Raw genomic sequence first — 25,693 nt, forward strand, 5'->3', positions numbered from 1 at the left:
AGTGTGGGATGAGTATGAAGTGATTTCAGGGACACAATAGAGGGCATATTTAGACTTACTACTTTAAATTATAGTTTCATATACTACAACTTATAAAGTGGACACTGCTGTACTGCACACACACACAAAAATGACTACATGCTAGTTAAAATCTTTGAAAATTTTTTTGTCTCTCTTCTCCACTTTTCATTTCTTCTTTGTGTATAGACTGGTTATAATGCAGCCTGGGACACTTCCTCTGGGTGTCTTCCAGACTTGTAGAATTGATGTTCACTGTAGCAAGGAGCTTCACCCACAGTCATTCGAAGCTGGTGACCATAACGCCACAGTTTCTGTGCCAGCTTTCTTCCCCATGTGGTACTGCCTGCAGCAGAGGGACAATCACTTAAGATGTCTTTTTTTTTTTTTTAACTTGTTGAGTCCAATTAGTGTTGCCTATATGCGCATAGCTATATGTCATCCACTGTGGAGGAAAGCCTATGCATGAGAACATGGGTGAGTTGTGTATTGACATGAAAAACTACATTGCTACATCCATGAAATTATTGAAGAATAAACATAATATTACATATTTCAAAAGGTCTTTTTTCTCTAATGTTTTCAGCATTTGTGGAAGTATGGAAAATTTGGCTTATGAAGAAAAACTATTTGCACAAGGCAAATTCTGAGGCAGTTACTGGGTAGGGATAGTAGGGGCTGCCTTAATTAGATTTGAAGTATAAGAGCAAAAGTGAGAATTAGTTCCAGGGAAATAGGGAGATTGTAGGTGGTAGGACTTAAGCTGAATCTCTAAGACCCTGGTACATCTGCCACCATCCCAGAAGACTTCAGCAATAAATCACAATATATTTCAGAAAGAGTTTCAAGATAATGATGTTAAATGATAAAATTAAAATAAGGCCTCTCCTGGGCCTTGCTATCAGAAAAGAAGTGCTCATTAAGAAGCAATCATTAAGTTTCATTCATGAAAGTCACAAAGCTTTGATGCTGGCATTGTCAGTATTAAATATAGACTATGGACTACATCAAAGTCACATAGGACTCCCAAATCTAGTTCTTGCCACCTCTGGAAATCATGGTCTTTCAGTAACCGCCATAGGCCTTACATAAGCCCATTGAGTATCAAAACTCACTTAGGAAAAGGAAGGCTTTGGTTAGGCTATGAGGACTCTTTGTACAAGTCTAGCATTGAGTGACTACCTTTTAGGCAATTCATGAGACTGCAGGGTTTTCGCTTTGTAGTCATTATGCTTTTAATCAAATTGTTTGACCTGCATGTTGTTATCTGTATGAAAAACTGCAAATGAGTCATGATGGTGAGTCACTTCTGGTGTTTTAAAATGGCTCTTCTTCATGGTGTCCAGAAAATGCTCTTCCCTAGGCCATTCGTTTTGTCTGAAGCAATTTAATCTTAGCCACGTGATACTTAGCTTCAGGCAGTTGCCACCCTGGAGTGTGATGATCAACCTCCCTGAAAAGATAGTCTGGGGTCCTCAGTGGAGACTGAGTTCTGGCACCAGCCAATACTGGTAGTTTAAGTTAATGGCTAATTTCCCTATTAAGTCTGTGTTCAAATTTCTTCCGAGGAAAGAAAAGCAAATTCGCCACCAGATCTGCATGTTTCCCATTACCCTTAATAAAACATATTCCACAGTGTGGAGTGACATTTTTAAAGAACAGACTTTTCAGCAGCCTGTCTCTATGCCATTGTGCACTGCTGAAGTCTGCCAGGTCACAAAGGGAGATGCTAGGGAAGTGGATTAATATGTAAACCAATCTTGATGCCTTCATACAATGAATTCTGAGGCACACTTTGTAAATTCATTTCATTTTCAGATCTACTGTGCAAGGAAATTAATTTGTATTCATAGGCTTTTCCTTTTTCTCTTTAGAAAATGACAGGCTTTGTTCTTCTTGGGAAGTTTGTTTTTAAAAACATGGTACATTAATTCTGTGGAATAAATATTTGTAATGAGAGCCTGATACAGAAAATTATGGATAGGAAAAGTGTGTGTTTCTTAATCGCTTATAAAGTCCTAGTTCTTACATGGTGCCTACTTTAGAAATACAGTGAGTGTGCTATTGTGTGTTTTGGATTTAAGTAATACATTAAAATTCAAAGGTGTAAAACTTACTTATTTTAAAATGACACTCATAAGGGTGCTGTTAATTTCTGAACACCTTTCTGCCACTGAAAGCACTGGGATTTGGTAATCGCCTCATCGTGTACTCCAAGCACTTTCTCACATCAATGTGAAGAGTATCACAAAGCTCAGTATGTGAGCTCGCCTCCTAAGCACAGGACCTGAGCAGCCTGGCAGGCTTTTGGAAGCTTCTATTGTACGCTGCTCCAATAAATGAAGTTACTTTCTAGAGGATGGCAAAACATTATCCAAAAAGTATAAATACTCAGTCCACAATTTCAGACCATGGAATGACTGTGATAAGCACACTTCATACTCTTGGGCCTTAGATTAAAACCTAATGGACTGTCAGGAAGAAACATGGGGCCTCACGGGTCAAAGACTTATCAGCTGGCGATTCCCTAACCACATCTGTTCTGCTCTAAAGAGCATTGTATCCTAAAAGAAAAGTTCATATATAGTTTTAAAAGCCATTTGAACCATGCGTTTTCCTTTTTAAAAAAATATGAATAAAGATCCTTATGATTAGTCAGGGCAGATAAAAGATGTTTTTTATTACATAATGGGCAGACAAGCTACTCTGGTGCTCTGACCAAAATTTATTCTTTTTCTATAGTCTATGGAGTCTCGTGTTATTAAAACAATATTTCTAAGGAGTTTGAAACAACCCACTGACTAGAAAAATTTGCATCACTGTGGTCCAATAAAGAAATATTCATGGCAGTACTTGGAATTGGTGTTTACCATTTATCTTCCCTATGTGAAAGAGGGAAGATTAGTGTTAAATGACAGTTCTTAAGATGGCGAAAACTCCAAGAATGATGGTAATACCAAACCTAATTTTTGCAAAATCTCTAAGAGTTTTTGCTTTTGTATACTGCGAAGCGGCATCTTTTTTGAATTTGTCTTAGTCAGTCTCTTAGCAAAGTGAAGTTAACCTTGCTCCATTGTTCCATGCAAAGAAAACCCTGCAAGTCCTGTTAAAGCAGGTGTCTTGTGGGTTAAATATTCTGGTTTGTTTTTGTTTGTTTTGTTTTGTTTGTTTCTCTGCGTGTGTGTGTGTGTGCCAACTTTTCTGATTTATATATATATATAATTATATATATATATAATGTTTAGCACTAGAGGTACAAGATGAAGAGTTAACATTGACTCTAATAAAGTGAAGAATTCCTGACTCCTTACATCTTTTTGGAATGATAAGCAATTTAGACAAGGCCATAAAAGTGAGTCTTCAAGAGTGTGTAGACTCCCAGTTGGATCCTGAGCATAGTGCTGAGATGTATCTCCATGTGCACTCTGCACTGGACTCACTGATGTGAGCACTTGGCAACATGTCTACTCCTTGATGATTTTTAGCACTTGTCATATGAGGTGGACACATGATACTTGTAGTGTAATCTTTGGTTTTGTTTGTGTAGTTAAACTCTTCTGTTAAAAAATCCATTTATTCAATTGTGAGAAATTTATTTAATAATAAAATAAAAACAAAATGAGAATATGTAAACTACTACAAATAACTTCCTGTGGCAGTTTTATGCTCTTAATTTTGTATTTTTATTGTCTTTGAGATTTTCATACACTGTATTTTGATTCTACTCATCTTCCTCCCAATCTCCTCCCAGGTCCATCCCCCAGTCCACACCCCCCTGACATCGTGTTCTTATTCTTCTTTCTTAGGTTTAAAGCCCATCAAGGTCAATAGTGCTTCTAGACACATACTCTTAGGGGTGTGGCCATCTACTGGAGCTTATGAGACCCACTAGGAGTCACACCATTAAAGAAAATTGATTCTCCCCCTTAGCCGCAGTACCTTATCTAGGGGTAGGACTTTGTGCCACCCTGCTCCTTCCATGCTGGAATTTTGTCTAACTTGAGCTTAGAAATGTCTGTGCGTGGTGCTACAGACACTGTACATTCACACATGTAACTGCCCTATCAAGCTCAGAGAACACTGTCTCTTTGTGATCATCCACTGCCTCTGGCATTTATAGTCTTTCCACTTCTTTGGTAACCCCTGAGCCTTGGAAAAAAGGGCTATGATATAGATGTCCCATTTAAGGCTAAAAACTCCATGGTCTTTTTTAATCTGCAGATTGATTAATTGTTGCTCTCTGTGTTAGTCACCACACATTGTAAAAACAAGTTTTTCTGATGAGGTTTGAGAGGTGCACTAATGTATGGGTATAATAAGTCCTTAGGAGGCAAATTTTTAATACAATAGCTTATTACCAGAGTAATAATAGTGGGTTCTTCCCTAGGGTGTATGACCTATCTAGCCACAGGTTCTTGGCCTTGATAATATGCTCTCAGATATAAATTCCATCTTGTGGAACTGGGCTTCGATCCAACAGAAAGTGGTTGGTAACTCCTAGGACCTTCATGCCATTATTGTACCAGTGGATGTATCTTTCCAGGCAGCAATTATTGTAGCTCATAGGGTTCACCATTAGATAAAATTAATGATTGCTTTTCTCATCCAGTAACATGCATAGCACCTTCTAGAACTAAGAAGACTAATCTGTAATATGGTGATATATTATGTACCCTAATATATTGTATACCCTAATAAACTTACCTGGGGATCAGAGGACAGAGCCAGACATTAGATCAGACATAGAGGCCAGATAGTGGTAGCACACACCTTTAATCCTATCACTTGGGAGGCAGAGACCCATCTGGATCTCTGTGAATTCAAGGTCACACTGGGAACAGAGCCAGGCATGGTGGTACACACCTATAACCCAGCACTTGAGATCTCATGCCTTTGCTTAGGAAGCAACACATGCCTTTAATTCCAGGAAGTGACATGGCTGGATGGAGAACAGTATATAAGGCATGAGGAGACAGGAACCAAGCAGCAGTTCAACTGAGACCCTCAGGGGTAGGACTCATAGGCTTTCAGTCTGAGGATTTGTGGAAACATGATTGGCTGAGGAGTTGGCAAGGTGAGTTTGGTTGTGGCATGTTCTGTTTCTCTGATCTTTCAGCTTTCACCCCAATATCTGGCTCTGTTTTTTTTTATTAATAAGATCATTTAGCAATTCATGTTATACAGTAAGGTTAAACCTTTTCTGGGACAGTCCCATGTTGATTTTTCCATGATCTATGACTCAAGTATATAATATCTTCAGTAATAGGTTATTACCATCAAGTTCTATAGGGTAACCAATAACAAAGTCAACAGTTTGTGATATTTGACAGTCTATTGAAGCTTGATGAACAAAAACCTTAGTAGAGGTAACCTATCCTTGACATTGGGATTTTTGCTTGTTAGCCTATGGTGTCTATTAGGGGCATTGTTACCCTGTTATAGGTAACTCCATTCAAACGCTTTTTATATGCATATATTTATATTTTAGGAGGCTTTTGCAGTAGTAATTTTTCCTATGGCTTTTTCAGATCTTTAGTGTTAGTTATCCCTCTCCATGTTTTCTTTGCTAACCTGCCTGACCATCCTCCACTCCACTTAACTTTTCATTTCCACTATTCCCTTTCTCCTCTTGAATCACCATGCTCTCTCTTCCCTCAGATAGGATCCTCTCTCCCCAAGGTCCCTTACTAATATCCTGACCTCTATGAGTAATACAAATGAAATATTTTTTCCACTGAATGAGGATGTATCTTTTTACCCATTGGCATTTTTTGTTGTTGTTGCTTTTATGACAGGATTTTACTCAAACTGGCTTCAATTTAGTGATCATCCTCCCTCTAATTTCTGAATTCTGGAATTTTAAGTGTGTGCCATCAAGCCCAGCTAATGTATCTTTTCAAAAATGTATTTCTGAGTATCGTTATAGATGCATGTATTATAGGACAACTTAACCTTACTTTTGTATTATTGGTTTTAGACTCTTTACCCCAACTGCTATTAAACCAGTTGGTCTGAAGAAGCATATTTGGTACAAAGACTATCAGCTTTAATGTGGGTGTTCAGTGGGTTTCGTGTCACCCAAATTAAAAAGGAAGTTTATTTGTATAGCTTGTTTTTCAGTTCTCATTTTCAGAATGAAAAATGTTCTCTAATTTAATTTCCCCAACGTCAAGAAAAAAAATCCGTCCTGCTCGGGGGTAAAATGTACTGTTTGAATTTTGCAATTGTCTGTTAAGAATTAATAGGATGAACTCTCAAGTGATTTGCAAGTTTAGGAAGATAATAGACTTTATACTTTTAAGTATTTAAAAATTCCCCCCAAAACTCACTACCATCTAATCTTCATGCTTCCACAAGTTTGTAATGAAAGAATGAAAAACATATTATTCAAAGGATTTGTAAGTATGATTTTACTTACTGGAGCTACTTGAGCAAAGCAGCATGTATTTTTCTTTAAATTTTGCTTTTAGATTAGTTTTAGTTTCAGAGTAAAATTGAGTGAAAAGTATAACTACTTCATACACATTCCTGGCCCCTTCCCTGGACAACTTGTGCCATACTGATATCTCTTAGACATGGTGTATTATTTACAGTTAATGAATCTACATTGCCTGTCCAAGTCCATGGTATACAGTAGGGTCTATGCTTGTCGTATATTCTAAGGAATGGCAAATGCATAATTCCATGTGTACATCAGTGCAGTAATGCAGTAGTTTCATTGTTCTAAAAAGCTCACTACTTCTTCAGTCATTCCCCCGCCCCCCGCCACACAAAGAAATCTTGGCAACTATTGTGTTTTTATTTCTTCAAAGCATCTTCTTGTCCAAATGTTATATAGCTGGTACACAGTAGGCACCCTTCTCTTGGCTCTATTTTATCTAACAGTATACACCTATGGTTCTTCCATATCTTAACATGGTCTGAAGGCTAATTTCTTTTTAAAGTTAATTAATATTCCATTCCCTGAATACACCAGAGTTTATTTTACCTGGTGAAACACATGTTTTGATGTTTTAGGAATTTTAAATAAAACTGCTATCATCATTTTCTGGATAAATACCAGAAAATATGATTTTTGAATCCTGTGATAAAATATATTTGGTTCTATAAGAGAGCAGCATGTTCTGAAGTAGCTGTATAACTTTGCACTACAACCAGCAAAGAATAAGAGTTCTTGTTAGCCCATACCCTTGGTAGCAATTGATTTTGTCAGTATTCTTAATTTTGGCTTTTGCAATAGCTGTCATTATTTTCATGCATATATTTTTCTGGTGAAATGTATGTAAATCTTACTTACAATCTGTATATCTTCTTTGATTTCTATTTAAATCTTCTATTTAAAAATGTTTAGTCTTATTTTATGTGTATGATACCTTTGCCTCCATGCATGTGTGTTAATCACCTTGTGCCTGGTGCCAAAAGAGGTCAGAAGTGGCTGTCAGATCTCCTGGGACTGGGGTATAGATGGTTGTGAGCCTCCATGTGAGTACTTGGAACCAAAGACAGCTCATCTGTAAGAACAGCAATTTCTCTTAACCTTGTGGTTCTCAACCTTTCCAGTGCTGTGACCCTTTAATACAGTTCCTCATATAAATATATAATACAGGTTCCCACCCATAAAATTATTTTTGATGCTGTTTCATAACTGTAATTATGTTGCTGTTATGAATCATAATGTAAATATCTGTGTTTTCCAATGCCCTTAGGTGATCCAAGAGAAAGGGTTATTCAACTCCTCCCAAAGGGGTCATGCCCCACAGGTTGAGAACTACTGTAACCTCTGGCCCATCTCTCCAGTCCCTTCTATATATATATTTGAGATTATAATATACTTTCATCATTTCCCCATTCCTTTCATCTTTTCAAATACTCCCACATACCCCTTCTTGCTCTTTTTCAAATTCATGGCCTCCCTTTTCATAAACTATTATTACATGGATATATGTACATGCATATATGTGTATGTATGTTCCTAAATATAACCTGCTCAGTCTGTATAATATTACCTGTATGTATGACTGACTTTTGGTATTGGATACCCAATTGGTGTTATCGTCCCCGGGGAATACTATTTCTTCCACTCTCAGCACTGCTTAGTAGTCTGTAGTTCTTTGTGTAGGGTTGAGGCCTCATGGTCTTTCTCCCATTCACTTTGGCATGTCTATTGTTGTTGTCTTTGTTCAACTCATGTTTAGGTAGTCACATTGGTGAGACTTTATGGGTGTAGCTTCTGACATTCCTAGGAGACACGATCTCACAGAAAACTCCGTGATCCTCTGGACCTTACAATCTTTACTCCCCGCTCTTCTTCACTGGTTTGCTCTGTAAGCATGCTTGCCCATGGCCTTAGTGAAGTAGACTAAAGTTCAATCCCCTAGCCCACCAATAACAGAAATAATCAAAAGTGATGATACACAGCATATAGATGGTATAAGTAACTATAGACCAGGCCCAGCCTCTCTACGGAACACTAGCTTGCTGGGTCTGCTGGCCGGGCCTGCCTGACTAACAAAGAACAGTTCTCCACCTCTCCAAATGCATTGTTTTGTTTCTCCAAAGCAGTAGTTCTCAACCTGTGGGTCACAACCCCTTTGTGAGGATGGACTGGCTCTTTTACAGTAGTCAATGAGGACATTGGAAAACACAGATCTTTACATTATGACCCATAACAGTAGAAAAATTACAGTTATGAAGTAGCAAAGAAAATAATTTTATGGTTGGGACTCATCACAACATGAGGAACTGTATTAAGGGGCCAGCTGCAGCATTAGGAAAGTTGAGAACCACTGCTCTAAGGTCTAACTTTGACAACAGCTTGGTCTCCTGTGTTCAGCCATTTTGAGGTGCTATGGGCCTTTAGCAGGGAAATTCCTTAGGACATGAAAGTACAGAATTTGGCCTTTTAATTCACAATATAACATTAATCCAAATCATGCTAATTTACTCTAAGTGGTGGTTTTTATTTTTGAGGAACGAAGACATATATATAGTAAGATTACATAGAATTGCTAAAAGGTCACAGAAATAAACAACAGATATGTTGAAACAGATATGTGAGAAACTTACTGGATCTGACACATTTGTAGCAGATTGGGAAACAAGAATCAGCAGTTTGGATTCTCTCTGGATAAGTGAGACAGACACTGGCCTTGTCTACTATTCACCTGCCTCAGTGAATAGACCAACCAGGGTATTTTGGTCCAGGCTCATTCCATGACACTGTGCAAGTCACTAAGAGTTAGTATTTGTTTGTTTGTTTAATTTGTATTTTACAGGAGAAAGGCCTATTTTTCTACTCTCTACCATCTTCTTCAAGGGTTAAAACTGGTATTGTTGGATACTAAAGATTGCAGTATCCTAACAATTGTTATGTATAGCTATAGAAACCTTATTAGTCTGACCCAGTCTCATGCCAGATGTATGGGTTAGTGCTCATAATAAAGGCCAGTATTTAGATTTGTTCCAACGGGCACACGTAACAGCTCAGCCAAGGTGATTCTGAAGCGGTGTCCGAATATATTGGATTTCTGAATTCCCACTCAGAACATCCAATCAGGAGCATCCTTGAGAGAAGAATGATTTGACAGCTTCATCTCATCCACACAGAAGCAAATATCACATTGTCCAGTTGAGAAAAAAGACTGTGAATTCTTTTATGGGGAATATGAACAGGGGCTAGTAATTTAGCTATACTTTCCCATCCATCTGGGCAAAGAAAATACTGTGTTTTTCCTCTTAAATATTACTGAATTGAACAGGTGGATCAAAAATAACATATATAATCATAGATATGTAGCTAATGTTACACAAAGAAGATGCCATGAATAAATATATGCAGCAAATATTTAAGATTTCACTCATTTCTCTTCATTTATTATTAAATGATTTCCATAATTAATCTATTTATATCTATCACAGAATATTGTATGAATAAAACAAACTCTTGAACATAGGTATTTTATATGGCATAGTACCTTGTATAAAAGGATAATTAAATAATAAATATCAGAATAGAAAAATGGATTAAATATGGGATAGTTTTATGACGTGCCTGATGTCAGTTTAATCTACTGGTGGCTAAGAGCATTAGACCTCTTTTTTTTTCCTAGTTTTGTGAACCTGGGCAATTTTCCAGCTATCTCTAAGTGGTAGTTTCAGGATCTGTAACATGATGTGTATTATAATGCTTGTAAGAGTAAAATGGAGGAATCCGTCCAAAGGTTTTAGAAGGGAGAATGATACATAGCAAATGATCAATGAGTATTAGTGACTAATGTGCATCCTTTGACAGAAGTAAAATCACATTACAACCAGTGTTCTTACCTGTCATGGTTTTCCCCTAGTAAAAGGAAATAAAGGAAAGAGAGAATGGATGAAGACTGCAGTTAGGACAGTTGGTCATGCACTCTAGCTCTGCCATTTTGGGCAACCAGAGCTCTCTTGGGCTCTTCTGTTTTCATACTGTAATGAGTTCACGCTTGTCCTGAAAAATGAATGATGTAATGTCTGAGATGAGCCTAAGGCAAGTGTGCCTGCGCTATCTGAAGTCACCAGCTCACTGCTGCTGACTCAGTAATGAGTAAGCATAGCTTTGCAGTGCAGAAATGACCAGTCACTCAAGGGAAACTCAGAAAAAGTGGATTTGTTAACCAAAAATAGTAGGAAAAATCACACCGATGTTCTGCCGAGTAGTGCTCTAGTACAGTACAATACTACAACAATTAAAACTTGGCATTGTCACAGGCCAAAAAATATCATTGTCAGATATTCTGGTGGCTGGATGTTTCTGGAAAAGTCTTTGAGAGAAAGAAGGTCATTTTGTTTCCATTCGGCAAGCCGTCAGGTCAGAGGGATGGCGTCTATTAACTTTCCTGTCTTCCCTGGAGTCTTCCCTAGTGAGAGAAACAGCAGGAAACAAAGCATCACTAGCTGCCATTTGTGTTTTATTACCTCAAGCAGCAGAGCAGGCAGAGTGCTCAATATGCCCAGGATAGTAACCAGGAAAAGCAAGCAAAACCACTTAGTGCTTAGAGCTCAGTCTAGTTTTCCTCTCATAAAATACGAAATTAATGTGTAAATCAATTTCCTAGATAAAAATAGACTGGCTGAGAATATGTATATGGGGTGCTCAGCATCCTTTCCTACATACAATAAATGTAAAACAAAGAGAGATAAGATCTAATACTTCCTAAATAATTTGATTATTGTAAAAAATGGGTACTTCTCCCTCTTTTCTGTATAGGTATATTTGTGTTGTATTGGAGTTTGATGTGAGCAACAATATTTTAGGCAATATTTTGACTGAATATTTTGTTTCATAAATATGTCATCTTGACTCAGAATTAGGAACACATTTAACAGGAAAAAAAGTCATTCAAATTTAAACATGGTATCTTAGCAAGTAATTTGGGTAAAATCTGATTACTGAAGGTATTAATTTCAACTTGATTATTCCTTATTACATTTCAGTACCAATTTATACTGATTAGAATGCTAATTCCTTAATTTTCCCATATTAGCAAGACTAAAATATTTAAAGGAAAATTTGCATGTGTGTTCATTAAGTAATGGAATGTGAGATTTGATAAAAAACCTCAGTTTGTCCCCTTGAGCTGTCTGAGCAGCCTTTTGTTTCACTTGAGACTGTGCTGGAGCCACCTAGGAGTTTGTAATGTATCTCACACGATTCTGCAGTATGGGGGTGAAGGCTGAACCCCACTCTGTAGCTGACTACTCCAACATATTCTCCCTCCTCACTCTGCCTATTACATCAATTCTCATTTGTGCTAATTGTATAAAAAAAGCATCACATGTTTGGAAACATACTTGTTAAGTTGTTGCAGCTGAAAATAGCAAATATTCTAAACATCTTGGTATTGTGTCTAGTGATTTTAAGGGGAGTTGGTTTTAGCCGCAGCAGTAAGTTTATATTTCTCTGTAATCTGACATTAAACCATCATAATGTGAGATTGCTGTAGTCCTGTCAAGAGGCATTTCTCAGTGTACAGCTAGTTTGGGACTGAATTAGGTATTTGTAGACACACGTGCAGTCAAAGTTATTAAGAATTTATATGAGGCTAGGAGTGGCACAAGCCTTTAATCCCAGCACTTGAGAATGTGAGACAGACAGCTCTCTATGAGTTTAAGGCCAGCCTGGCTTACATGTTGAGTTCCAGGCCAGCCAGAAGTATATAGTGAGATATTGTCTATAGCCGGAAGTTTTTCCTGTGTCTCGCCCAGTCCTGCAGCTGCTCAGACAAGTAAACACATAAAGGCTTATGTCAATTATGAATTGTATGGCCATGGCCGATGGCTCAAGCTTCTTGCTAGCTAGCTCTTATAACTAAACGCAGCACATTTCTATTAATCTATATGTCGTCACATGTTCCGTGGCTTTACCTGTGTGCCATTACATGTTGCTCCCTGGATGACCGGATGGCATCTCCTCCTCCTTTGCCTTTCTTCTTCCTGTCTCCTTTGGATTTTTCTATCTGGCTCCATCCTGCCCTACCCTAGGTCAATGCATCTTTATTTATCAACCAATCAAAGCAACACATATTCACAGGGTACAGAAAGACATCCCACAGCAATTGTCTCAAAGGAGAAATTTTTATATTAATTAAGAAACAAAACTTCTAAATATGATAGGGAACTTCCCTACCTGCCTGCAGTCCTGGAGTCTTCTTTGGAGTCCTGTGCAAAAAATGTTCAAAAATAGTACTTGGATCTAATTAGTTTTCACATTTTATCTTATGAGAAATGTACTTGGATCTACATTTAGTGTTAGGAACACATACTATGATGGGATGTTTGAACAATGAAATAATTTAAATATAAATTCAGCAGGCTTGACTTTGTTGACTAAAATCTCCTTGAAATTGGCCATGATGTAATAAGGGTTCCAGGTGCTTAGAGGTATTGCTAAAGAGGTAATGTAAACTTCAAGCTGTCATCCTGCCACTCCCATGAAGAGTTTAAGATATTCACAGGGATGGCACTGGGCAGTGGACCTCATAGTGGCTAAGAACTAAGACTGTCTTCTGCTTCCTTCGTGCCTGATAGGAAGCACAGACAGCAATGAAAGGAGATTTGTTCTTATTTACACATTTATTCTTAACAACCTGAAAAGCAGTATGTACAGACAGTCCTTATCTATAGCGGATCCAAATACTTTGAAATAAACAATCTCTAATTAGACCAGAATACTTAATATGAGGACAATTAAACTAAATTTAACTAATTAAATTTGAGTAAATTAAGTTTAATTTAATTTAATATTGAAACTCCTTTAAGATTTCTAATTGCAAAATATTTAAAGCACACAGAAAAACATATATCAGACACTGTACATCCACAATTCACAGTTACCAGATGTGGCTTTACATCTATTTTAAGTGATTCTAAATCACATTTCTGAGCTTTCCCTCAATCCCTTTTTTCCTACTGAAGGCCGTTAGTGCTTTCTGCCTGTTATGACTCATCCTAGGGTATGCTTTCATATTTTTTTAAACACAGGTGCAAGACTGTAAGCGTACAAATAATTATTTTGGATTCTTTTCTATTTTATACTAATGCTATGCTGTACATACTCTCTTACAACCTATAAACATCATCTAGTTTTGTTTGCAAAATTTGTTCTAATATATATAATTTATTAAACATGGACAGTGTCTATTGTGATCAGAAAACTGTTTATTTCTTTATTTCCTTATTTGTAGTCATTATCATTGACAGTGTATCATTTGAAGTAATCTTTGGCTATTAATACATACTTCACCAACTTTAATCATATATTCAGGTATTCTCAGAGTGATTTTACCAAAACATATTTGTATTTTCAGTCAGTAAACTTTCTTGTTAATTCATTTACCAGACATTAGTTTGGATTTTTGTCATATTTAATGGATATAGAATATTTGTTTTAACTTATTTTTCACTAATGGGTCTTTTCATGTTAAACCTTTTTTAATTTAAAAAAGTAAAATACATATTGTCTTATTCAGCTTTTCATTGCTATAATAAAATGTCAAAGGCAGGCTAATTTAAACAACAACAGGACCAGGATGCTAACACTGGCTCCATGCTACTGAGAGTTCCCTTGATTGTGTCACATTGTTCCTGGTGTCTAGGGCTTGGGTAGGTATTTCCAGGTTCTTAGCCAAAGAATTGTAAGTAAGGACTCACAAGGGTGTGCAAGAGGAGCAAGGCCACTTTGTTGAGCAAAGCAATGGCACACCCAAATCAGTGTTGACTATAGGACAAATAAATAACTCTAAATACGAACAGAGATGTGAGGCTAGAGCACTCATCTACTTGCGCTAAGCACAAGGAGCAATAAAATGCAGCTTTGGGCAAAAATTATTTGACGTATGAGAAGGCAGACAGCAACACAATCACAACGGACCAGCAAACACAAGAATCAAAGGCAGACACACGTCACGACATGAAGATGATCTGAAAGAGCATTGAAATGTGATTGCGATACATGACTGGTATATGCAGAGACCCTGCTAGGAAAGATGGATAACACTGAAGGTCATGTGGATAACTACAGCAAATGTAAAGAAACTATAGAAAATGGGCCAAATTGAAATACAAGAAATAAAACATATGATAATGCAAGTGAAGAATTCCTTCAAAGGCTGTATCAGCAAGTTTGTCACATAAACATCAACTAGTGAACTTGAACTGATTATCCAGACCAAAACAAAAAGATGGGAGAGAGGGACAGAGATAAGCATGGGAGAACAAATTCAAGCTGTAGGAAAATATTGACTGTTCTGATACATGTGTGATTGGATTTCCAGAAAGAAACAGAGAAAGTGAGCAGGAGAAATGTTTGAATCATTAAATAAAAGATAAATCCCCCAAATGAATTTAGACACCAAACCGCAGGTGAAGATTCACATTCTCAGAAAACAGTAAAGAGCAGTAACAGTATGTACACAAATGCACCTAAAACTACCATAACCAGCTCTGGGGAGACGGCTCAGTGGGCGAAGTTCTGTGACCTGAGTTTGGATCCTCAGTACCCATATCAAAACAAAATAAAACAAAACAGAAAGCCAACAACAACAACAACAACAAAAAAAAACAGCGTGACAGCAGTCCTCAGAGTGTGGAGGGTGGAAGAGGCAGGGGATCTCGCCAAAATGAGAAGCTCCAGGTGTATTGAGAAAGCCTGACTGAAAAAAATAAAGTGAGAAGCAATAAAGAAAGATGCCTGATGTCAACAGCTGGCCTCCACATGCACACTCAAGGACTAGCAAGTCCATACATGTAAACATATACACACACTAGAATAACAAAAATAAAAAGAAAGGAAGAAGTAAAGAAAGAGAGAAAGATCACAACCAAACTGCTTGAAACAAAGGCAGAGAAAAACTGAAGGCACCATATTAAAAAATAGTGTTACTAACAGAAAAACAAAAGTCAACATCAATACAACTTCTTTCCAGGAATCGTGCAAGTCAGCAAGGTGGTATCATTTCTCAAGTGATGTAAGTCAACAAATTGGCAAGATGGCCAAGCAAAGATGCTCCATACTTGCCTTCTCCTCCGCAGAGGGCAATAATAACAAAAATAATTAACTGAATGATGGGGAATATGGGAACTCAACAAGGAATTACACAAATATAGCCAGCCATGGATACCTGCAGTGGTAGCTTAGAGGACAGAATAATGTGTCCACAGCTGTGACCCAGTTTCAAAGGACTCCACGACTCCCATTTCTAGGGAAAAGGTGAAAAGGGGAGTGTCTATGCGGAGGCCAGATGTTCTAGCTATAGGCAAGATTTCCTATAGCTAAGGTAAGTTTGGAGCACAGCTGGAAGAACTACCTAATGTCTGTGCCATCACAATGCCACCCTGACATTCAGAGCCTAGGATGCTGCAGTAGAGGCACCCTGTTAGCCCAAGGTCAACACAAGCTGGTGCTGAGCCAGAGGGTGTTTGCTTAACACTCCACTTTCCCCCCATAGCTTCTACCATCTTGTCCATGGTTGAACCTATGCTCTGAGTCCAACAACATACATGAAACGTCTTTTGCCAGGATTAGTGCTGAGGGAATTTCCACCATGCTCCACATTTGCAGGGCCATCATTCCCACTGCCTGACAGTAAAACAACAACAACAAAGCCCAGAAAGTACCCCATCCTTTCTTTCAGAGAACTGGGCACCACTTTCCTGAGACTTGCATGACTTTTCCTTGACAAATGAATATGCCCTTTATTGCCATCCTCTGTGTTGTCAATAATCGAGCCTAAGTCTGTCTTGCTGTATGTATAAGCCTCCTACACTGACTGTAGCTTTCCTTGCATTGACATCTATTATTGACATTTTGGTGAGTTATACATGAGGCAGCAGGGGGAAATTATCACTATTTCAAGTCATTTAATTATATGTCAATATGATTTTTATAATTAGTTTTTTCACTTTTTCTATTTTGGAGTGTAATTTATCGTTTTGCATATTTTTCTATTGTGTGTATGTGCATACATTTAATATTTGTAGGTGATCTTTATGTTGTAAAAGAATAAATATTTGTAGCAAGAAAGGTTAAATTTCACACAAATATAATTTTACTTTGGAGTAAGAAATGTAATATATATATATATATATATATATATCTTAAACCTTTTGAATTATTAAAGAGACTTATCTAGATCCTTAAATATATTATATACATTATTAAGAGGTGAAAACTGCAAAGCTTGGTTCTTTTTCCCAAATATCATATTCTGTTTCTGTGTATCCTCAACTGCACTGAGCCCCATCTATTCTCAGGAGCTCACTCATTTGCTTTCCTTATAATCTAAGCTTTCCTACATGTACGTTTGATTGAGACTGCCTTAAGTCCATAGACAAGTTTGTGGTGAATTTACTTCAATGTAAAATTGCATTTTTCAGAAATAAACATTTTGTACTTTTTCACTTGTGCTTAAAATATGTTTAAAATATTTTATTTATTATTTTCGTTTTATCTTTAAATTAAACATGTGAAATGTTTATTGGCATTAAGTAGATTCATGTTGTTGGTCAGCTGTTATCATGATTCACTCCAAAACTATTTTTCAGTTTTCAAAAATAAAACCACGTGCTCACTAAGTAACTCTCTGGCAGCTCTTGACAATCATGACTCTCTTTTCTTTCTCTATATAGTTGACTACACTTGGCACCTCATGTACCATGTCGGTTCTGGGGAACAGACACAGGTCATCAGTCATGAGACTAAATGACTTAGCCCTCTGAGCCATCTCCCTGGCTCCTTTTTTCTCTTAGATGGCAAGTTAGCAATGGATTTTATTTTAGTTCCAGAATGATTAAAATACAGGGATAAATTATGATGTCATAACGTTTTCTATTCTGTAATGTAGAATAATTCAGTTACATGCTTCATTTGTGGACCTCCATTTTAGGTTATCTTATGTGCATCCTTAACCTTAACACCTTGGAAAGATTCAATGTCTTCATAGGATAAATAACAGAGTTAACTTTTTTTTTCTAAGAGTCACAGGCTTTATCAAAGTGCTGCTGAGAAATCAGCTCATACTCCTTGGAAGAACTCAGCTTTTATTGTCAAGACGCAAACAGTAGCTATAAGTGAGTATTTTGCAGGCATTATTTATCCAGTTTCTTTAAAATTAGAAAACTAGATCAATAATGGCTGACTGACTAAGGCTGTAGCATCCCATACAATTTACATCCAACCTGTTCTGTTCCTCGCCATTGCCTTTCTTTTAGAGTCTTTACACATAAAATAGTATCTTCAATCTTTGATTATTATGTTGTTTCCACTGTTCAAGACTGAAATATTTTTTCTCATTAGTGGGTTTACTTGTAAAATTTTCAGTTAGGTGTAAAATAAAACAATGGGGCTTATGTTTACCAGCTTGCCCTCCCAGATACAAATGCAGTGGATGATGACATTTAACTTTGAACTTCTAATTCTTCTGCCTTCACCCTACTATAATTGCGATTATGGGTGTGGGCCACCTAGTCTTGTGTAGTGCTCACGATTAAACCTCATATGTGCTAGGAAAACTCTCTAACAACTGGGCTACATTCTCAGCCTTAGTTTATGTTTTAAAAAAATTTGGCTTTCACTTTCGTGTGTGTGTGTGTGTGTGTGTGTGTGTGTGTGTGTGTGTGTGTGTGTGTGTTTTCACCCCAGGCCATTGATTTATACATAGCATTAGTTTTGAAATTAACTCAAATTGGATTAAACAATAGTAAAATACTCTACTGGTGTGTATGCTAAAACGTTTTGAGTGCTAACAGACTATAGACATTGATTAGTTTGGGTGGGTTTTGTTTGTTTGTTTTGTAATTGTTTCTATTTTGTATTATATTGCATTTGCTCTTTACTTTATTGATTATAATCTCTTAAAAACTTAAAAGTGACACAGCAGGTCCTCATCTTATGGATAGAAATGTGACAGAATAATTCACTGCGACAGAGAAGTGGGTGGAAAGTTCCTGGTTTAACCCAAAAGAAAGGAGATATTGTCAGGCTTCTTTTATCCTTACATATGATTCTGCATTAAATGTTTTATTGTTTTAAATTAAGTAAGCTAAGTTCATGTTTAAAGATTTCTCAATTCCATAAACTGGATTCTAAAAAATGGCCAAATGTTGCTTGTAGAAAAACATATGTGTAGACATTTGCCTTACATCTGACTGGCAATAAACAAGGAAACCTGACACAGACGTGTCTGTTTCTTAACACCAGTACTAGTATGCATAACTTTCTAAAGGGCAGGGAAGGAAACCAACTACATCAGCCAAGGCTTTCCAAGGAAAACCCACTGTTTGATTTTATGTAGAGATCAAACAATTAAAAACAGTATTTACAAGGCTCCCTTCGGGAAATATATTTTATTAAGTGCTAATCTAACTAATTAAGCAACAATTAGACTTCTTTGTATTCAAAATAAAGCAATTAAAGTGACAACATTGTTTCACTTACTCTGATTAGGATTTTTAATTAAGATATTAAAAATATTTAAAATAAATAATGACAAGTCTAAGAGGAAGAAGCTGGGAAGGAATCTGATTTAGAGTCAATGTTGTCTTAACTGTGGTTAAAGCTGCAAAGAACTAAATGGGATGCTACTTTTGTCATCCCTTAGTATCTAGTATATGGATACAGTGTTGAGGTGCAGAACTACCTATGTTCATTCATCAAACAATGCTTTCCGGAATATCTACTATGCACATTAAACTTTTAAATGCAGGAAAATAAAAAAGTCATTCATGGGACTTATGATCCAATGAGATAAATACATACATACCTGAATATAAAGTGGTACTGAAAATATATTCTTCTGACAGAAGGAAAGAATAATTCAAATGTTCTAGAAGACATAGACAATCTTCTCATAGAAAATGAAGTTGTAATGGGTGACTTGAGAAATGAGAAGAGCAGTGAAGGTGTGGGTGCAGGTGAAGCAGGGTTCTCCCTAGCTCCAAGAAGAAGAGACACACCGTAAAAGAGGAATAGATGTGAATGTATATAGTTCAGTGCAATATGACAGTATAAGTGAGCATCTTAACAAATTTTTGGTGGAAAGTCTTGAATCTCACGCTAAGGGATTTAAACTCTATTGTATGGTTCATGGGAATCTGACAAATGTGCTGTGGAGAGATAAAGAGTTCTTTTTTATTTTTTTAAATTTTATAATTAATTTAATTTTACATATCAGCTACTGATTCCCCTGTCCTCCCTCCTCCTGCCCCCCCACCATCCCCCCAGCCCATCCCCCACTCCCACCTCCTCCAGGACAAGGACTCCCCTGGGGATTCAACTCAGCCTGGTAGATTCAGTCTAGGCAGGTCCAGTCCCCTCCTCCCTTCACCCAGGCTGAGCAAAGTGTCCTAGCATAGGCCCCAGGCTCTAAAAAGCCAGCTCATGCACTAAGGACAGGTTCCAATCGGTCCCACTGCCTGGGGGCCTCCCAAACAGTTCAAGCTAATCAACTGTCTCACTTATCCAGAGGGCCTGATTCAGATCCACGGGGGCTCCTCAGTTATTGGTTCATAGTTCATGTGTTTCCACTAGTTTGGCTATTTGTCCCTGTGCTTTTTCCAATCATGGACTCAACATCTCTCGCTCATACAGTCCCTCCTCTCTCTCGCCAATTGGACTCCTGGAGCTCCACCTGGGGCGTGCCGTGGATCTCTGCATCTGCTTCCATCAGTCATTGGATGAAAGTTCTATCACCACAGTTAGGGTGTTCGGCCATCCGATCACCAGAGTAGGTCAGTTCGGGCTTTCTCTTGACCATTGCCAGCAGTCTATTGTGGAGGTATCTTTGTGGATTTCTGGGGACCTCTCTAGCACTCTGCTTCTTCCTATTCCCATGGGGTCTTCATTTATCATGGTCTCTCTTTCCTTGTTCTCCCTCACTGTTCTTGATCCAGCTGGGATCTCCTGCTCCCCTACGCTCTCTTTCCCTCGACCCTTGCCCTTCATTACCCCCCTCACGTTCAGTTTGCTCATGTAGATCTCATCCATTTCTCTGTAGTTGGGCAATCTCTGTGTCTTTCTTAGGGTCCTCTTTACTAGGTAGCCTCCCTGGAATTGTGAGTAGCAGTCTAGTCATCCTTTGTTTTACATCTAGTATCCACCTATGAGTGAGTACATACCATGCTTGTCTTTCTGAGTCTGGGTTACTTCACTCAGGATGATATCTTCTAGTTCCATCCATTTGCCTGCAAACCTCATGATGTCATTGTTTTTCTCTGCTGAGTATTATTCCATTGTGTATATGTACCACATTTTATTTATCCATTCTTCAGTTGAAGGGCATCTAGGTTTTTCCCAGGTTCTGGCTATTGTGAACATAACTGAGCATGTGCCCTTGTGGTATGATTGAGCATTCCTTGGGTATATGCCCACGAGTGGTATAGCTGGGTCTTGGGGGAGATTGATTCCCAATTTTCTAAGAAAGCTCCATATTGATTTCCAAAGTGGCTGTACAAGCTTGTATTCCCACCAACAGTGGAGGAGAGGTACTCTTGATCCACATCCTCTCCAGCATAAGGTGTCTTCAGTGTTTTTGATCTTAGCCATTCTGAGGGTATTGAATGAGGGACATATAGACTAGTAACATTTATGGTTACATTGAGCATTAAGTTTGAGAAGCCCCCCTTGTCAAAAGAGAGAATGGAGTGAAAGCAGTTACCATACTATTACAATTGTGCAATGTGAAGGAAAATTAGTGTATTGCCATTGTAACCAAAAGAAAGTTCAAATTTAAAGAAATTCTGAAAGAGAAGTGTATATCTGATAATATGAAGAAGATAGTAAATACTAAAGTCAAACATAGCTGCAGCTCATAGTGCTAGCTATTTTTCAGTGTTTATTTTCCTTTTCTTGACAGTGTGGTTTATCAGAATTTTAGCTGGATACATTGACAGACTAAAGACTGTAATTTTAAAGATTTGTTTTTAAATTTTTAATTGTCTAGATGGGTGTACACATGCAAGTTCATGTGCCCATGGAGGACAGAAGGAGATGTCAGATTTCCCTGGAGCTGGAGTGACAGGCAGATAGACACCACCTGACATGGGTTGGGAACTGAACTCAGGTCCTCTACAAAAGCAGTGTTACTAACCGCTGAACCATCTTTCCAGCCCCTGATAGACTGTATTTTAGAGATAGTTGTTATAGCTTGAACTTTTCAAATTCAAGTCAGGGAGGTACAAATGCAGCATCTGGAAATTCTCGCATGAGCAGACATGTTTCTTTTTTCCATCTTTCCTGGTAGTGGCTGTGCTTTAATGGTTTGCATTTGCCATAGAACTTCTAACTCAAGGACATGTTCATGTGGGGACTATGCTCCTGTGTGTAGAAGGAGGGAAGAACTCGGAGTCTCTGATGTTTGCAGGGCCACTGCTGCACCCCAGGATTGCTTAACTTTAGATTCATTTTACATGAATTGAAAATGTAGAGTTTTTTTCCCAGATGTTTTTGTATTATATTAACTCAAGATTAATCCCAACTAATTCAGTGACATAGAGTTTGAGATCTGAGAAATTGTATCATGGTCCAAGTAAATTCAGCTATGGTTTGTAGCAAACAATCCATACATTTCAATGGCTTAAATCAAAAGAAGTAGTTTCTCTCGGCAGGTCACAGGAGCATGCCTCACTTTCAGGCATGATTTGGCATTCTTTCATATGCTCATTGGAAAGGAACAGAAGAAATGCTACTGAACATTATTAATTTATTAATATTTCTCACAGAACTTAAATGATGTCACTAAATAGAAGAAGAGGAGAGAAAGAGGGAAGGTGGTAAAGAAAATGTGTTTAATTATGGATATCATGTCTATGGGAATTCGATTTCTTTGAAAAAAATCAAAAACTGGAAGTGTGGCTCATGGCCCTGAGTCACTCTACATGAAGCTGAGATTCATGTACATACAAGTGGGACTGAATCAGTGGGATGAGGAGAGCCTCCTGCTGGGTTGCAAAGAAGAGAAGTGACTAAATCTAGGGTAGAAAAAAATAGAACAATAAGGACATAGGAATCTGCTTAACAATGTCTAAGAAGATACAAAATAAAAAATCATATTTCACTGAAACATCATCATAGTTTAATAAATACGCACTTAAACCCAGAGTTAATTATTGAACCAGTGAATTGCTTTTCATTACCACAAAGAAACAATTAGAGTAGCTCAAGAGACTTCTGCTCATTTTCCACCAGCTGGACTACAGTGTTTAGGAAAATAATGCCATGTATCTACTAACAAAAAAAACCCCTGGAATTTCACTGCAACCCATGTGATAACTTAGAAATAAGCAATGCCCATTACCAAGATAAACTGCTGGCCACTGGGTGATCCCAACCACCATAGTGAATGTGGAATTGGGTCTGCTAAGGAAGGACTCTTGGTTTAACCATCTCCCCAGGAAGATCCACCTGTTTTAGGACCAAATATTTTTACTTAGCAAAGAAAACTTGTATTTTTTTTATTGAAGATAGAGTCTAATACAATACATACTGACCACAGTTTCCCCTTGCTCTACTTCCCACAGCTCCTCCTACCTCCCCTCTCCTCTATATATACCCACCTCCGTTTCTCTTCACAGAAGAGCAGACTTCCATGAGAAAAGAACCAAACACAACAAAACAAGACAATAAAGGCCAAAGTCCTCATATGGAAGCTGGACAAGGCAACCCAACAGGAAGAAAAGAGTCCCAAGAGCAAAGAAAAGATTCAGACACACCTGCATCCACTGTTAAGAGTTCCACAAAATCACCAAGCTAACAGCCGTAACACATACACAGAGCACCTGGTGCAGACCACTTTAGTGTCTCTGAGCCCATAAGAGTCTTGCTTAGTTGGTCCATGTTTTTCTGGTGTCCTCAATGCAAAGAAACATTTTAGTTCAATTATTGGCTTCAAATTTCTTGGCTTTTGTCTTGTTTTGCTACTTAAATAATATAATGTAATACTGAGTGTGGATAAGGAATCTCTAAATCAGGGAAGACTTCAAAATAATAGAAAATAAAAATAGTTCAACCTCTATATAAGTCTAAGTGAAAATTTAGATTCCTTAATTTAAGACAAAATGTAACCCAGAAGATCAGTGACCTGTTAAAGATCTCGAGCCTGATGAATTGGTAATAAAAAACAATAGTTATAAGCTCCAGGTGAATTAAGATGAATTTTCAATTTTACCTTATAGAAACATTTTTCTACAGAAAGCAATCTATCTATCTATCTATCTATCTATCTATCTATCTATCTATCTATCTATCTAAATGAACTTTTAAAAGGTGTTTCTTTGGCTATCCAGATGTTAGTATATTTAAATAAATTGGCTCCAATATCCAGGTTTGCCCCATGGCAAACGTGTAACCCAGATACCTTGTCATGCTTTGAAGCCAATTTGCACTAAATAGCTTCAACTTGCAAAAATAATTGGGCAGCTAAAGAAGAGCAAAATTATGTTGTTTTTAGGAAGTAGCTAGAAATGGAGATCACCACATTAAGCTGCATAACCCAGGCTCACAGAGACTTGTTTTCTCTCATAGATAGCCGTTAGAGAATCCATGCTAGTAAATCAGAGGCTGTCCAGGAAGGGAAATGGAGAAGGGTGGGTAAGAAAGCATAATGGAGGTGATCTGTACCAAAGTATATTAATATACACCAATAAACACTTTGTAAACAGAAGGCAGGTCCATCATAGTAAGATAGAAGGAAATTCCAGTATTTCCTGACTGCTTAGTAACCATTGCTAGGGAAACCAGTTTCTTACTGTTCATGTATCATGAGGCTGACAATTCAGAAGCCCTCAGTACTGGGCTTACAGAACAATGTAATGTGTTCTATAATTCTCTCTCTGTCTCTCTGTCTCTCTGTCTCTCTGTCTCTCTCTCTCTCTCTCTCTCTCTTTCTCTCTCTCTCTCTCACACACACACACACACACACACACACACACACACAAAGAACCTAAAAAAGATTATATGCAGAATTATGCAAATAATTCGGGTTTGGATATCTGTACTTAGTGTAGTGATTATTTATTTTACTTAATTGAAATATTTATTTTACTTAATTGAATTATTTGTTTTACTTAATAGAATGAAAATTTCTATTTGTTTGGTTTTTGGAAAATTTTTAAATTAAGGAAACTATAGCTCTCTGGAATTGATTACTGATTCAACCTGTGTTAAGGCTGTTCCTAAAAGTACTCTAAATAGTACATGGGTAAACAAGCAGCTTGTGCCGAGGTTAAAGACAAGAGACTATGGAGTATCTCCAGGTCTGTCACTGGCTTTTACTTGACCTTATTAATGGTAGTAATTTTTATTTAACTAAGATTTATTTTAACTTGTTAGATGCATAAATATAAAAATTGTTTATAATATAGAGCACCACGTAGTTCTTTGCTACATCTATACATTGTATGGTTTGAAATGCGGTTAATTGTTTCAACTTTCTCACGCATTTATAATGTTCACTTGTTGAAAACCCTAGAAATAAACTTCCTAGCATATTTTAAGTATCCAGTGCATCCTGGTGTGGTGATGTTGTTTTCCCCCAAAATACTGTGCACTCTAATAAACTTATCTGGGGTCAGAGAACAGAACAGCCACTAGATAAACATAGAGGCCAGAAAATGATGGCACACACACCTTTAATCCTAGCATTCTGGAGGCAGAGATCCATCCGGATCTCTGTGAGTTCAAAGCCACACTGGAAACAGCCAGGCATGGTGACTCATGCCTTTAATCCCAGGAAGTGATGGCAGAAAGCAGAAAGGTATATTAAGGCATGAGGACCAGAAACTAGAGGCTGCTTAAGCTTTTAGGCTTTAGAGCAGCAGTTCAGCTGAGATTCATTTGGGTGAGGACTCAGAGGCTTGCAGTCTGAGGAAACAGGATCAGCTGAGGAATTGGTGAGGTGAGGTGGCTGTGGCTTGTTCTGCTTCTCTGATCTTCCAGCATTCACCCCAATACCTGGCTTCAGGTTTGATTTTAATAAGACCTTTTAAGATTCGTCCTACATCCTGGTTTTTTTATAGTCCCCCTGTCGTGCAGTACAACAGCAGCACTTCTTACCCTCTCTAACTTTAGCTGGTTCCGATTGACTAGCTCTTGTCATCCTTCCCTCCCCACTGTTTTCCCAGCTGCTAGAAACTGCCAGTCAACGTTCAA

The sequence above is a fragment of the Peromyscus californicus genome, unplaced genomic scaffold (assembly GCF_007827085.1).
Source record: "Peromyscus californicus insignis strain IS unplaced genomic scaffold, ASM782708v3 Scaffold_7__1_contigs__length_154581171, whole genome shotgun sequence".
Taxonomy (NCBI): domain Eukaryota; kingdom Metazoa; phylum Chordata; class Mammalia; order Rodentia; family Cricetidae; genus Peromyscus; species Peromyscus californicus.